Genomic DNA, 14,353 nt, shown 5'->3' on the forward strand with positions numbered 1-14,353 from the left:
AATTCCTTCATTGACCATGAAGTGACACTTTTCCCAATTTAAGACAAGACTAACATCTTCACATTTTTGCAACACAAGAGAAAGATTATGTAAACATGAGTCAAAGTCCTTTCCATAAACACTAAAATCATCCATAAAAACTTCCATTATGGTCTCTAGGTAGTCGGAGAAGACACTCATCATGCATCTTTGGAAAGTGGCGGGGGCATTACATAAACCAAAAGGCATCCTCCTATATGCAAAAGTACCATAAGGGCATGTGAAGGTGGTCTTATGTTGGTCATCCGGGTGTATAGGGATTTGGAAGAATCCCGAATACCCGTCAAGGTAACAAAAGAATTTGTTGGAGACTAACCTCTCAAGCATTTGGTCAATGAATGGTAGGGGAAAATGATCCTTTCTTGTTGCGGAGTTCAATTTTCGATAGTCAATGCACATACGCCAACCGGTGATCTTCCTTGTGGGTATTAGTTCATTCTTTTCGTTTGTCACCACCGTGGTACCTCCTTTTTTAGGTACCACTTGAACGGGGCTAACCCACAAAGAATCCGATATGGGATATATGATTCCCGCATCAAGTAATTTCATAACCTCTCCCTTGACAACTTCTTGCATGTGGGGGTTTAATCTTCTTTGAGGTTGAATGGTAGGTCTATGGTCCTCCTCTAGATGGATTCTATGCATGCAAAAGTTGGGACTTATCCCCTTAAGGTCATCTAGACTATAACCTATAGCCTTTTCATGTTGTTTCAACACATCAAGCAATTTTCCCAATTGGTTCTCATCAAGTGTATCATTAACAATCACGGGTTTGGTCTTTGATTCATCAAGGTAAGCATATTTCAAATTTGGGGGAAGGGGTTTTAAAGTAGGAGTTTGTACCTCACTTTCCTCCTTTGGAGGTTCATTGAGAATTTGCTCCATATCCATTAGACATTCCATTCTCATAGCATATTCAACTTGTTCTTCATTCTCATCAATCTCATCACATTCGAATTCCATGATGGATTCCTCTTGCTCTTGAGCTTGCAAAATGTCTTCTAGGATGGATTGCTCATCCTCTATAGGTTGACATACTTCCACAAGGATGTTATGCACTAATTCGGATTGTGCATGAGTAAGTTCTTTGTTAGCTAGAGCGGCCTCAAAAAGATCTACCTCCAATTCCCAATACATATTTTTAGCCTCACTTGCTTCCAAGGCTTCCAATGCTTGCATGTGATCTTTGAAGAAAGGTATACTTAAGTGGTCCTCTACAAAACAATCTATAAGGTCCATCTTGCAAAATATCAAACAACTCGAAAATGATTAGAACAAACCTTGAGGAGTTTTACTTCCCCAAGGCAAAGAAAGACACAACTAATAAAAATACAAGAAAATCCATATCAAGTTAACACCGTCCCCGGCAACGGCGCCATTTTTGGTCGTGATCCCTAGTGAGGGGTTTAGTTTTCAGTACTTGTCGTCAAGAGCACCTAGACCAAAACACAATTTATAACTTCACCAACAACTCTACAATTAGTAAAGAGGCAAGTAAAGGTCGGATCCCAAGGGACGGGAATTGAGATGAGATTTCTATTGTAACTAGTGGTGTCTTAAGGGTGTCACAATTGGGGTTTGAAGTAGAAGGTCACTAAACTAAATAGCAATGAAAGTAAACAAGCAAGATGAATTAAAAGGGATGTAAACAATTGATAAAAGGCACTAGGGTGTCATGGGGTCATAGGGGATTCATGGGAATTGATCATACAAACATATTCTCAAGTTATAAGCAAGCAATTATTATTGTGATGGATCGAGTTGGTTTATATCTTACAATCCTAGGAAAGTTTGGGTCCCGGAGCCGAATCGATTAGATTGTACAACACCTACAAGTCGACTTAATCTTCCCTACTCAACAATATGCATGGTCTAATGAGACTCGAGTTGGTTTATGTCTTACAAGTCTCATTGAAAAGATAGGTGATGAGTAAAAAAATGCAAGGATTCATAGGCTCACATTTCATCAAACATAACATGTGCATAAGTTGAGATCACAACAAGCAAGCAAATAAACTATGAAAGCATATTAATTTAAGCATGAATCATTCTCCATGTTGGTTTCCTCTAATTACCCATTAACCCTAGCTAAGGAAACTACTCACTCATTATCATGTTGAACATACTAGCAAGGTTGTCAATCATACCAACAAAGTGAAACATGATGAATAAATGAAAGTAATTAACAATAATTAAAAAGGGATTAAGAGAATTATACCTACTAATGATTCCAATAATAAAGCAAAGAATAAAAGAAGTACTTGATGCTTGATTGGAAGGTCGTCAATCTCCCAATAATAACCCAAATAATCTTCAATTACCCAAAATAAAGGATGAACAAGAGAGAGATTAAGGAAATAAAACTTGTATTAAAACTTGATTAAATGTTGATTACAAGATTAAAGAGAGATTTGATTGATATTAACTACACTAAAGATTGCTAAGAAGAACATGCTCTTCTAATTAGACTAATGGGGTATTTATAGTGGGGATTAGGTACATGAATTAGGGTTAACTAAGGGCTTAAATGACGATTAAGTCCCTTGTTGAGGAAACGCCGGTCTTTTTGGGAAGACTCCGGTCTCTAGGGAGACTCCGGTCTCTAGAAAAAGATGTGCATCCTTCCTTGAAGTTTGAAGAAGACGAAATGGGACTGTCTGGGAATCCGGGCGTCTTTAGCATGGGACGGGCGAATTTGATGATTTCTGCCCGGGCGTCTTGTGGAGGAAGACGGGCGTCTTCTGGAGCTTTTGCCCGGGCGTCCAGAGGGTGAAGACGCACGGGTTGTGGGTGGTGGACGGGCGTCTTCATGGGAAGACGCACGGATTGTTAGGCAGCCTTGTTTCTTCTTCTTTTCTTCCTTTTTCTTCATAAAATCCTTGGGGATTTCCTCGGGGATGCAAGGATCTTTTCTCATCATTGCCCATCTACTATAGTATGTACAAAGTCCTTCTAACCTTGTCTCTCCTTGATGCTTGGTCATTCAATTCAATCAATTTAGTCTCATTTTGCCATGAAAATGCAAGGTTTGCACTCCTTTCCTACCAAGGGATCAAAACCTCAAAGAATATGCAAAACAAAGAACTAAAGACAATAAATGACCCAAATATGCACTAAAAAGCATGGGAACAAGGCTAATTCGGGGACTAAATATGCTCTAATTATGGTCACATCAGTTACTATTGGAGAATTTACCAACTCTTCATCAATCAATCAATCAATCATGTTTTCTTTTATTATTCTTTGCTTTATTATTTGGATCATCTCATATAGGTATAATCCCTTTTAATTTTTTTTAATATTTGTTAATCACATCATTTATTCATCATGTTTTGCTTTGTTAGTATGATTGACAACCGTATTAGCATATTAAACTTGATAATGAGTGAGTAGTCTTCTAGCTAGGATTAATGGGGAATTAGGGGAAACAAACATGGGGAATGATTCATGCTTAATTTAATATGTTTTCATAATTTATTTGCTTGCTTGTTGTGATTTTAACTTATGCACATGTTATGTTTGATGAAATGTGAGCCTATGAATCCTTGCATTTTTTTTTATCCATCACCTATCTTTTCAATGAGGCTTGTAAGGATATAAACCAACTCGAGCCTTATTAGACCATGCATAATGTTGAATAAGAAGAATTAAGTCGACTTGTAGGTGTTGTACAATCTAATCGATTCAGCTCCGGGACCCAAACCTTCTTAGGGATTGTAAGCTTATACACCAACTCGATCCCATCACAACAATAAGTGTTTGCATAAAATTGAGAACATGTTTGTATGATTTACTCCCATGAATCCCCTATGGACCCATGATATCTGTTGACGCGGGCCCACGGGGGCGAAAAGCGAGCAAGCTTTCCTGTGCATTTGTGGAGTGGCCACCAATTTATTGTGGAAAATTGGAAACCGTTCGAATACCTCATGTCATGTCAAGACACAAAGTAGTGACATAGACACTAAGAACTCGTTACCCTTAGCATTCTATGTCTAGAATAACTCTCGTGGATGCCAATGAACATGGGTGTTCACAGAGATCTGGAGTAAGGGGTGAGGGTACGTATTAGGAAGCTCTTTTGATCGAACACCTAATCCCGCCCGCCTCGATAGCGACCTCTACTAATGATTAGGGAAATTATCTATACTCGATATGTTGAAGGTTATATGCATGCAATGCAACATCCATTAGATTAATCCTAGCATGTGAATTAATACTAAGTCGGTTATCATGTAGTTTAATCATACAATTGGGTCAAAGTAAAAATTTAGGTTGATTGCATGTGAAGGCATACAAGCAATACGATAAAAGAAATACAATAAAATTCCAATAATTACATCGGGTTAATGGATTTACGTCGAAAATACATTTAAAACGGATGATTTGAGAAAAGAAGGAATAAATAAATGAACGAACAGATTAAAGGGTGATAATACGAGTAATATTTAATAAAATACGTAATTAATAAACTAGGTCAAAGCAGAAACGGGAACTCAGAGACAGAACTCAACCCGGAACAGGCGCAGCAGAGCTGCGTCCTTTGGAAGAGGCGCAGCAGTCGCTGCATCTGTTCCTGAGTTCAGTTCGGGCTGTGAAGCCGGAATTGCAAATTGTTAATGTTCGTGGGTGATTTTAATGCTTGATTAATAATATTTGACTCGGATGGAAGTTGTTTAACAGATTATTTACATATGATTGAATCATAAAAACAGTAAAACATGAACAAAATTAATCAAGAAGAATTAATTAAAAGGCAAATAACGGATTAAACAAACTAAACGAATTAATTAGGTTAAACAAGTTATTAATAACGAACTAATGATGATGATGATGATAAACAACGGATGCAAATATATCAATGATGAATTCCAGAGACTCAATATCGATGAATCGAATCTCTAAAAACCCGAATTGATTTCAATGACGAAAACCCGCAAATATGAATTATAAGGGATTTAAGTCAGGATTTTGAAAGATGAATTAATTAATAATAATTAACATGTTAAAATTATCATACTCAAATTATTATGTTAAAAGAAATATGAACAATTGATAACAAAGCAAAAACAATGAGACGAACAAAAGACAAAGGAAGAAGAAAGGAAGCAGGAACTGCGGCAGCCTCAGGAAGAGGCGCAGCAGGTGCTGCGTCCCTTCGAAGAGGCGTAGCAGTTGCTGCGTCCTTTCTCGACGTTTGTCTCCTGATAATCCGTAAAAAAAGGTTTAAAATAAGGTTTTATAAATCGGTTTAAGTGTGTTTTCGACGTAAATCTTACAATGATGATTACAAAAATAATGAACAATAAATAAAATAAGGATTTACACCCTCAGACTTACATGTTTGACGAAACGAGATTGACTAAGTTAATGTTTAGTGATTGCTCGACTCGAATGTACGACGAAAGTGCCCTCTAAGAGGAAAACGAATAAGATTGATTAAAGTTTATTGATGTGGAGTTGGTCAAATTGGCCGGTCAAGCAAAACGAGGCTAGTACTCAAAAACATCCGACCTTACGTGGTCGAAAGTTCAAGCACGTAGACGCCGAAAAGTAAGAACGTGGTCTAGAATGCAAAGGGAGAAGAGAAGGGCGGACACTCGCGTGAGAAATATGTAAGACCGAAGTTCTCTATTTATATTAATCACACGACGGAATTAGGGTTTCGGAGAAACTTTGGAAGTGAATCTCGAAAAGATACGAAAAATACACAGAAAAGGACTGAGGAAGAGGCGCAGCAAGCACTGCTTCTCTTGGAAGAGGCGCAGCACCTGCTGTGTCCTTTCCTCAGTGGTTTCCTCCTGCGGAAGAAAGATTTCCGCGTTTTTATTATGGAATTGCGGATTGATCTTATTTCCTTAATATCTTATATGATAATTTCGGGATATATTTTACCAAAGATTAAAAGATTAGAAAATAAGGAATAGAAATATCCGAAACATTCCAGAACATTCTGACTCGGCATTTTAAACTGTTATTTAGAAAATGAAGACGGTTTTTGACCCGGACTCCAAATGTACTCTAATTACTGTCAAAACGGCTGTATCGGCGCGTAGATGACGACTATGAGGTAGACACAAGTATTTGAGCTATCACTTGACGATAAACTTATGAATTGTCATAAATTGTTTCGTGTATCAAACATGCGGTCCAATCATCACCGGGTGGTTTGCGGGAGGTGCAGAAATGAAGTATCTTTAGAGCCCCCACTTTGACTGAGGCTTGGACAAGGAAAAAGTCAAAGTATAGCCATCAGGTCAATCAAAGATTACAACCTGACGACTATGGTGACGCGAGGCGGCTCAAGGGGTCTGAGCCAAGGACCTGTCGTCGGGAACATTTTAGAGTCTGTCGACTATCGGGCAGGGTCGTTTAAAGTCCATTAGACTACGTAAGGAGGCTCGCCAGCCATAAGAAGAGACCATACCTGAGACTTCTTTCTCGAGATGCTTTCGGAGTTGCGTAGGAGCTAAGGGTAAGCGTATGAGCTAAGGGTAAGACCTAAAAGATATATAAGGATTGTGCTAGGCTGTGGGACCCTAAAGGAAAGCATCAACTGGAAGGAGGTCAAATATAATTTCAACCTAAGGGGTAACTAAGGTTTGAGTGTAGGAACTCTAAGGGAGGTGATTCTAAAGAGAAAAGGTGATCCTAAAAGAATATGATCCTAAAGGGTATAAGTATATGAACTCTAGGGAGTTTGGGAACTTAAAAGAAGCTAGGTGTATGATGAACCCGGGTATATGAACCTAAAAGAACGGCTGGTATGGGAACTAAAAGGTTTGTGAACCTAAGAGGATTTGGGATCCTAGGGTTAAGTTTAGGAACTTACTGGGTGAAATATCGATGACTCTGGGGAATCTGCTTGTCTCTGTCCTCAAGCAAACTCTCACTGGGGAACAAAACGATGATTCTGGGAAATCTGCCTGTCTCTTTCTTCAAGCAAACTCTCGTTGGGGAATAAAACGAGGATTCTGGGGAATCTGCCTGTCTCTGTCCTCAAGCAAACTCTCACTGGGGAGTAAAACGATGATTCTGGGAAATATGCCTGTCTCTGTCCTCAAGCAAACTCTCATTGGGGAATAAATCGATGATTCTGGGGAATCTGCCTGTCTCGGTCCTCAAGCAAACTCCCGTTGGGGAATAAATCGATGATTCTCGGGAAGTTGCATATCTTTGTCCTCAAGCAAACTCTCGTTGGGTGATGATTCTGGGGAATCTGCCTGTCTCTGTCCTCAAGCAAACTCTCGTTGGGGAATAAATCGATGATTCTGGGGAATCTGCCTGTCTATGTCCTCAAGCAACCTCCTGTTGGGGAATAAATCGATGATTATGGGAAATCTGCCTGTCTCTGTCCTCAAGCAAACTCTCGCTGAGTGATGATTCTGGGGAATCTGCTTGTCTCTGTCCTCAAGCAAACTCTCGTTGGGTGAGAAATACTGCAAAATACCGCTGCGCTGGAGAGAAATGACGATTAGGAACATCTTGATCGTCATGGAAGAAGTCTTGGGTGAGCAATACTGCAAAATTCTGCTACGCTGGACATAACAATTTGAGCAATACTGCAAAATACTGTTGTGCTGGGAGAATGAAGACTTGAGTGAAGCCCCCAGTTGGAGCGAGCACTGCTTCTGATACTTACCTGCATGGTTTGTAGCCACACGAGGACGCAAGCTAATAGGAAACAATAGCACATAAACACATATGCACGTAAGCAACGGACCTCAAATGAGGAAGCACATAGGTTTTGCAAAAGTTGTTTCCTTATAAAAGTGTTTAAAACTTGCTTAAAGAAGTTCGTCGTTTGTAATGCGATATGCATATTCAATGGGCTTTAGACATAGGACTTGACATGACATAGACCTTATACGGATGCAAAATATAGACTTAGGTTTGACTGACGCGACACAGGGATGACTCTGACATGACGCACGGATAACTTTGCCTAAGTATGCGCAACCCCTAGCCAAGTGTGGGTGACAATGCCTATCAGTTCCAAAGGTAGAAGAATCTCAAGAATGATGGGGACATATAAATGCAAGGCATGAGCCGTGGAGCAGCTATCTATTTGAACGTGTTTTGCTGCCGCTTGCTGTAAAAGAGACCCCTCTTGAGGCACGATAACTTGGAGAATCGATCTAAGACCTTTGTCATCGTCCGAACCGAGCACTAGCTATAGGAATAAAGGAAGGGTGGAATCTCGGAAGAGAAGCCCCCAGGATGAGAAGATAACTCTAGATTTTTGTAAAAAGAAGAGACTGGGCGACAAAAAGGAGGAGTCCCCAGTATAGAGGTATAAATGGAAATTGTGGTTGGAAGGTTGTGAAATGGAAAGGGATGGTATTTGAGGTCGAAATTTTGGTGGTTGAGTTGGTTGATAATTGAAAGTTGAACGTTGATGGTATGGCTGGTTGTGTCCATGAGGACCGCCTACGTATTCACGTGAAGTGGAATCAAACCAGATCGTAGTTCTGAGGTTTGGTTAATTTTATTTGGGTGTTGTGGTTGTATCCTTCTTGTGTAAGAAAGGACTGCCTTCGTATCCACCTGAATAGGTAAAATCAAACCATGCTCGTAGTTCAAGTATGTGCCTAAGCTTATGTTGTCAGGACCTTAAAGTGCATGGGTCACAAGGGTGTATTCCTTTGGTGACTCGAAGAATCGATTTGAGATAACTCCCTATGATCATAGACCAAAGAGGTATAACTTATTTTGTAAAAAAAAAAATTCCTTGTCGCGTGAGCACACCTAAAAGTGGACCGTAAGGATTAATTGGGTATGTCCCGTTCTAGGTAGAGAAGTATTTGAAGATTCCGTGTCTGGGTTAAGGTGAAACTGGATTGGATATTTGGAATGTGGAGCTCGGTAATAAGAGGCTTTGACGAACAAATCTCTGGAGTTTAATTTTGTGGAGTTAAGGCTTTATGGGGTCATGGCTTATAATATGGCTTGGAAATGGAGTCTCTTGGCTTGATGTAGCCTGAGCACATAAAGGTAGGCTAAAATGACGTGGGATCAAGTTTCCATGTCTTGGCCCTAAAGGATGGGTATACTTGACGAGCTTGAGAGGATTCTCAAAATTCCTAACTATCTCTCTATAACGGTCTCGAGAAGGACTTAGGGTGTGTAATGTATGAAAGGCTAAGCGAGGGTGCTAGCTGACCATCTTCATTGATGTCTTGATTCTATATAGAATTCAGCAGCATTCTGTATTTGATTTCAGGCTTGTTCTCTGATTCAGACTCGGATTCTTGGTCTGGAATATATCTCGGCTTTTTGCTCAGATTCTTGATTCAAGTTTTGAAGACAACTTTGACTTTGGATATTGACATTGACTTGTTTGATTGATTGAGCCTTGTTCTTTTGACTCTTTTATCTTGGATATTGATCTTGGTTTATTTCTCTTGATTGAGCCTTTGTTTTTATCATGGCTCGTATCGTCTTGGATTTGCTTGCTATCATGGATTTGGGTCAGACTAGCACCTTTGGTGTGAAATGGGTTGGTTTTTTAGTAAACAGGTTGTTTATTGTGGGGAATGGGCTTGCCCTCCGTCATGAATTGTTAACAAGGGAGACGGTCTGGATTCGTCCAAGAATCTCTTGAGATATGCTCGTCCTAAACCAGGGTTATAACAAGGTTTCTATTGCCAGACATGGAATAGGTAAGAAAGGAACATGGAGTTTCGGATCCTCTATAGCATAGAACGAAACATCATCTAAGCTCACTCACATTGACTTAGCATGTGTTGTTGTTCGTTTTAAAATGTCTCAAATCAATTCTTGTTGTCACAGGAAAAGGATAAAAGATATGAAGAACATGTGGATTGAGAATTATACTTTTATTGAAATGGATAATGAATGTATTTAACATAGACTCGAGAAGACATGTGACTCGTGGGATAGCCCCCAGGTTGTCACTAGGAATGGAAATGGATAAGAAGAAAAACACTAGAACAAATATGAGATAGAAAGCCTAAGACTCGGACTCGGACTTTGACGCGATCTTGGATCCAGACTCGTAATCATTGACCAATGCTTGAACATTTTCTCTTTCAGCAACTGGCTTTGGCATCTGACTTTGAGCATTCACCCATTTGAGAAACTCATCCTCATCATTGGGAACAATGGAAGGATAACAGTCAAGAAGAGTTTCATGAGCGGCATGTCCATGAGGATTGCCTAAGCTACCTTGTGGGTTAAAGGTTGAGAGGGACAACCTCCCACTTTCGATCATATCCTGAATGACATGTTTTAATTTGTAACATTTCTATGTATCATGCCCTTTGCCTCTATGGTATTTGCAGTAGGCATTCTCATCCCATAACTTGGATTTCTTCTCTGGGTTAGGCGTAGGTCCTATAGGCTTCAACATTCGTTGTTCCATGAATTTCTGAAGGGCATTGGCGTATCTAATACCAATGTTGGTAAATTTCCTAGGAGGTGTGCCCTTATTTTCGGAAGCCTTTTTAAATGACCTTGGAGAGTCGTTAGGGTTTCTTTGACGAAGGGTCCATGAGGTTGCCTTTGTTGATTTTGATTCCCGGATGAGAAGAACTAAGAATAGATTGCCCGCCTATCGTTTTCTCTTTAGGACTGTCAAGTTGAGGGTTTGTCTGGATATTTTTCATCTTGAAAGATTGGGTCTCAAGCTTCTTATCCATTTCAGCAAATTGATTTCCTATGTTGTAAAGCCGAGAGTTTAGAGTATCAATGGCTCCCTCTATCTTAGAAAGCATGAGCATTCCACTTTGGACATCGTCCTCCTTCAGCACTTTGATTTCTTTGTCATCACGAGGATCGAGGAGATTAGAAAAGTCCAGGAATGAATCTTCATCGTGTTTAGTGCTGTTAGACCCAAGAGGGTCGGTCCCATCAAATTGCTCCACAAATGGTGGCATCGGAAGCTTGCCATCCTCGATCATCTCCTGAATAATATGCTTTAGCTTATAGCACATCTCAGTATCGTGTCCCCTACCTCGATGGTACTGACAATATGAATTGTCCTTCCATCTAGGCAGTATCTTTTCGGGGTCCGGGGTTGAACCAATTGGATGAAGTTTTCCTTGGGGAACTAGTCTTTGTAGAGCTACTTCATATGTGATTCCGAGGTCAAGGAATTCCCTATGAGCTCGTCCTGGCCTCTTGGGTGGAGTTTGCAAGAGGTTATGCCATGGCCTTGGGGTATGAGAAGATGGTAAAGGTTTTATCATATCTATCTTGTTTTCCATATGGATGACACGAGTGCTCAAATCTTCGACGGTGGCCTGAAGCTTAATGACTGCAGCCCTTAGTTCTTCGACGTCGACAGATAAACGCTCTTGAACACTTTCATTAGAAATTGCAGAATTCCTACCGAGAAGAAAATGATGCGCATTACAACTTGATTTGACGTGGGATCACGCATACTAGAGCAACAAACAAAGGACATACGACGAGACGCGATGACTAGACTCTTGACTTGTGAATCCAGGAAACGTCGTGAGTGACTTCTCGTGTTTGAATTCATGGTGCTTGACTGTAATTTTAGACTCGAGTGTTGACTTTGACAGAGTGACATTTGTATGGTGGACTTGATTGACGGGATTGATGACACGTGATTCTAAGACGCATGTTTTAAGACGGACTTGATTCGAGGTTCGAGTAGGTGTGTCCCGAACGTATACTAGGAGAATTCAAGAGACCGATTTTGGAATGACTTGATGTGTTAGCCTCAAGTGCGTGAGTCGAGGTGTGGAAATGTTTAGACCCTAACTTAATTGGGGTAGGGGGTCCAAAATGACGGCGTGACGCCTTAGGACTTGACTCGAATTTGAAAAGACCCAAAAAGTAGGAAAAGTCGGGTTTATAAGTTTATAGAGTTCGGACTAGGACATAGTCGGTTTGAACTTTAACTTTAACTTAGCCCAATTGAATTTACACAATTACATTTAAATGGTTTGAAAAATATTTTGATTAGAACACATTTTTTTTGGTTTTTTTTTTTTTTGGTTTTTTTTGCTTTTTTTATTACACGGATTTTTAAATAGGTTTTAGGCCTGAAGTTTGACTCGACGTTTGGATAGAGTTTCGGCTTATTTTGCACTATTTTGAAAATGTTTACATTTTGAAAATGATTTTTGATTTTACAAAATTCGTCATGGTTTCGTTTACAAAAAAAAGTGATCACCTATGATACAAGCATTCATATAGGCATTATAACGGTATGCTGAGTGCATTTAAAAGGGTTTTGGTTTAAAGGGTGGGTTGCCATACCGAACAATCAAACCCGGTGTCTGTGGAGAGGCTCGTACCAAACAAGAGTAAGGCCGATTCCTAGTCCATTTCCTCGAGTAGTGAAAGTCCTTGATACAAACAGAAGTAAGTACCATGGTATGGTTGAAGTCAATCGCTATCCATCCTTAGGCCCAAATAAGAATTTCGACCGTCTAGACGGGACGATTGGTCGAATGGGTTTGGTTGGGCCTAGGAAGGCCGAATAAACGATCTAGGAAGACCGAGTTATGAAAACCGACAACTGTCTCGTATAAACTATTCCCTAACCTTGTTCAAGTTTCACCCTTGGCTACACGTAAGTGTATTATTCCTCAGCGGAGTCGCCAAACTGTGGACGCGGGCCCATGGGGGCGAAAAGCGAGCAAGCTTTCCTGTGCATTTATGGAGTCGCCACCAATTTATTGTGGAAAACTGGAAACCGTTCGAATACCTCGTGTCATGTCAAGACACAAAGTAGTGACATAGACATTAAGAACTCATTACCCTTAGCATTCTATGTCTAGAATGACTCTCGTGGATGTCAATGAACATGGGTGTTCACAAAGATTTGGAGTAAGGGGTGAGGGTACGTATAAGAAAGCTCTTTTGATCGAACACCTAATCCCGCCCGCCTCGATAGCGGCCTCTACTAATGATTAGGGAAATTATCTATACTCGATATGTTGAAGGTTATATGCATGCAATGCAACATCCATTAGATTAATCCTAGCATGTGAATTACTAAGTCGGTTATCACGTAGTTTAATCATACAATTGGGTTAAAGTAGAAATTTAGGTTGATTGCATGTGAAGGCGTACAAGAAATACGATAAAAGAAATACAATAAAATTATAATAATTACATTGGGTTAATGGATTTACGTCGAAAATACATTTAAAACGGATGATTTGACAAAAGAAGGAATAAATAAATGAACGAACAGATTAAAGGGTGATAATACGAGTAATAGTTAATAAAATACGTAATTAAACTAGGTCAAAGCAAAAATGGGAGTTCAGAGACAGAACTCAACCGGAACAAAGCAGCAGAGTCAAATCCTTTGGAAGAAGAGGCGCAGATCAGCTGCGTCTGCTTCTGAGTTCGATCTCAGTCGTGGCCAAATTGCAAATTGTTAATGTTCGTGGGTGATTTTAATGCTTGGTTAATAATATTTGACTCAGATAGAAGTTGTTTAACAGATTATTTACATATGATTGAGTCATAAAAACAGTAAAACATGAACAAAATTAATCAAGACGAATTAATTAAAAGGCTAATAACGGATTAAACAAACTAAATGAATTAATTAGGTTAAACAGGTTATTAATAAAGAACTAATGATGATGATGATGATGATGATGATGATGATAAACAAAAGATGCAAATATATCAATGATGAATTCCAGAGGCTCAATATCGATGAATCGAATCTCTAAAAACCCGAATTGATTTTAATGACGAAAATCCGCAAATATGAATTATAAGGGATTTAAGTCGGGATTTGGAAAGATGAATTAATTAATAATAATTAACATGTTAAAATTATCATACTCAAATTATTATGTTAAAAGAAATATGAACAATTGATAACAAAGCAAAAACAATAAGACGAACAAAAGACGAAGGAAGAAGAAAGGAAGCAGGAACTGCGGCAGCCTCAGAAAGAGGCGGAGCAGGTGCTGCGTCCCTTCGAAGAGGCGTAGCAGTTGCTGCATCCTTTCTCGATGTTTGTCTCCTGATAATCCATAAAAAGGGTTTAAAATAAGGTTTTATAAATCGGTTTTAAGTGTGTTTTTGACGTAAATCTTACAATGATGATTACAAAAATAATGAACAATAAATAAAAGAAGGATTAACACCCTCAGACTTACATGTTTGACGAAACGAGATTGACTAAGTTAACGTTTAGTGATTGCTCGACTTGAATGTACGACGAAAGTGCCCTCTAAGAGGAAAACGAATAAGATTGATTAAAGTTGATTGATGTGGAGTTGGTCAAATTGGCCGGTCATGCAAAACGAGGCTGGTACTCAGAAAGATCCGAGCTTACGTGGTCGAAAGT

This window comes from Silene latifolia, chromosome 6 (assembly GCF_048544455.1).
Source record: "Silene latifolia isolate original U9 population chromosome 6, ASM4854445v1, whole genome shotgun sequence".
Classification (NCBI taxonomy): domain Eukaryota; kingdom Viridiplantae; phylum Streptophyta; class Magnoliopsida; order Caryophyllales; family Caryophyllaceae; genus Silene; species Silene latifolia.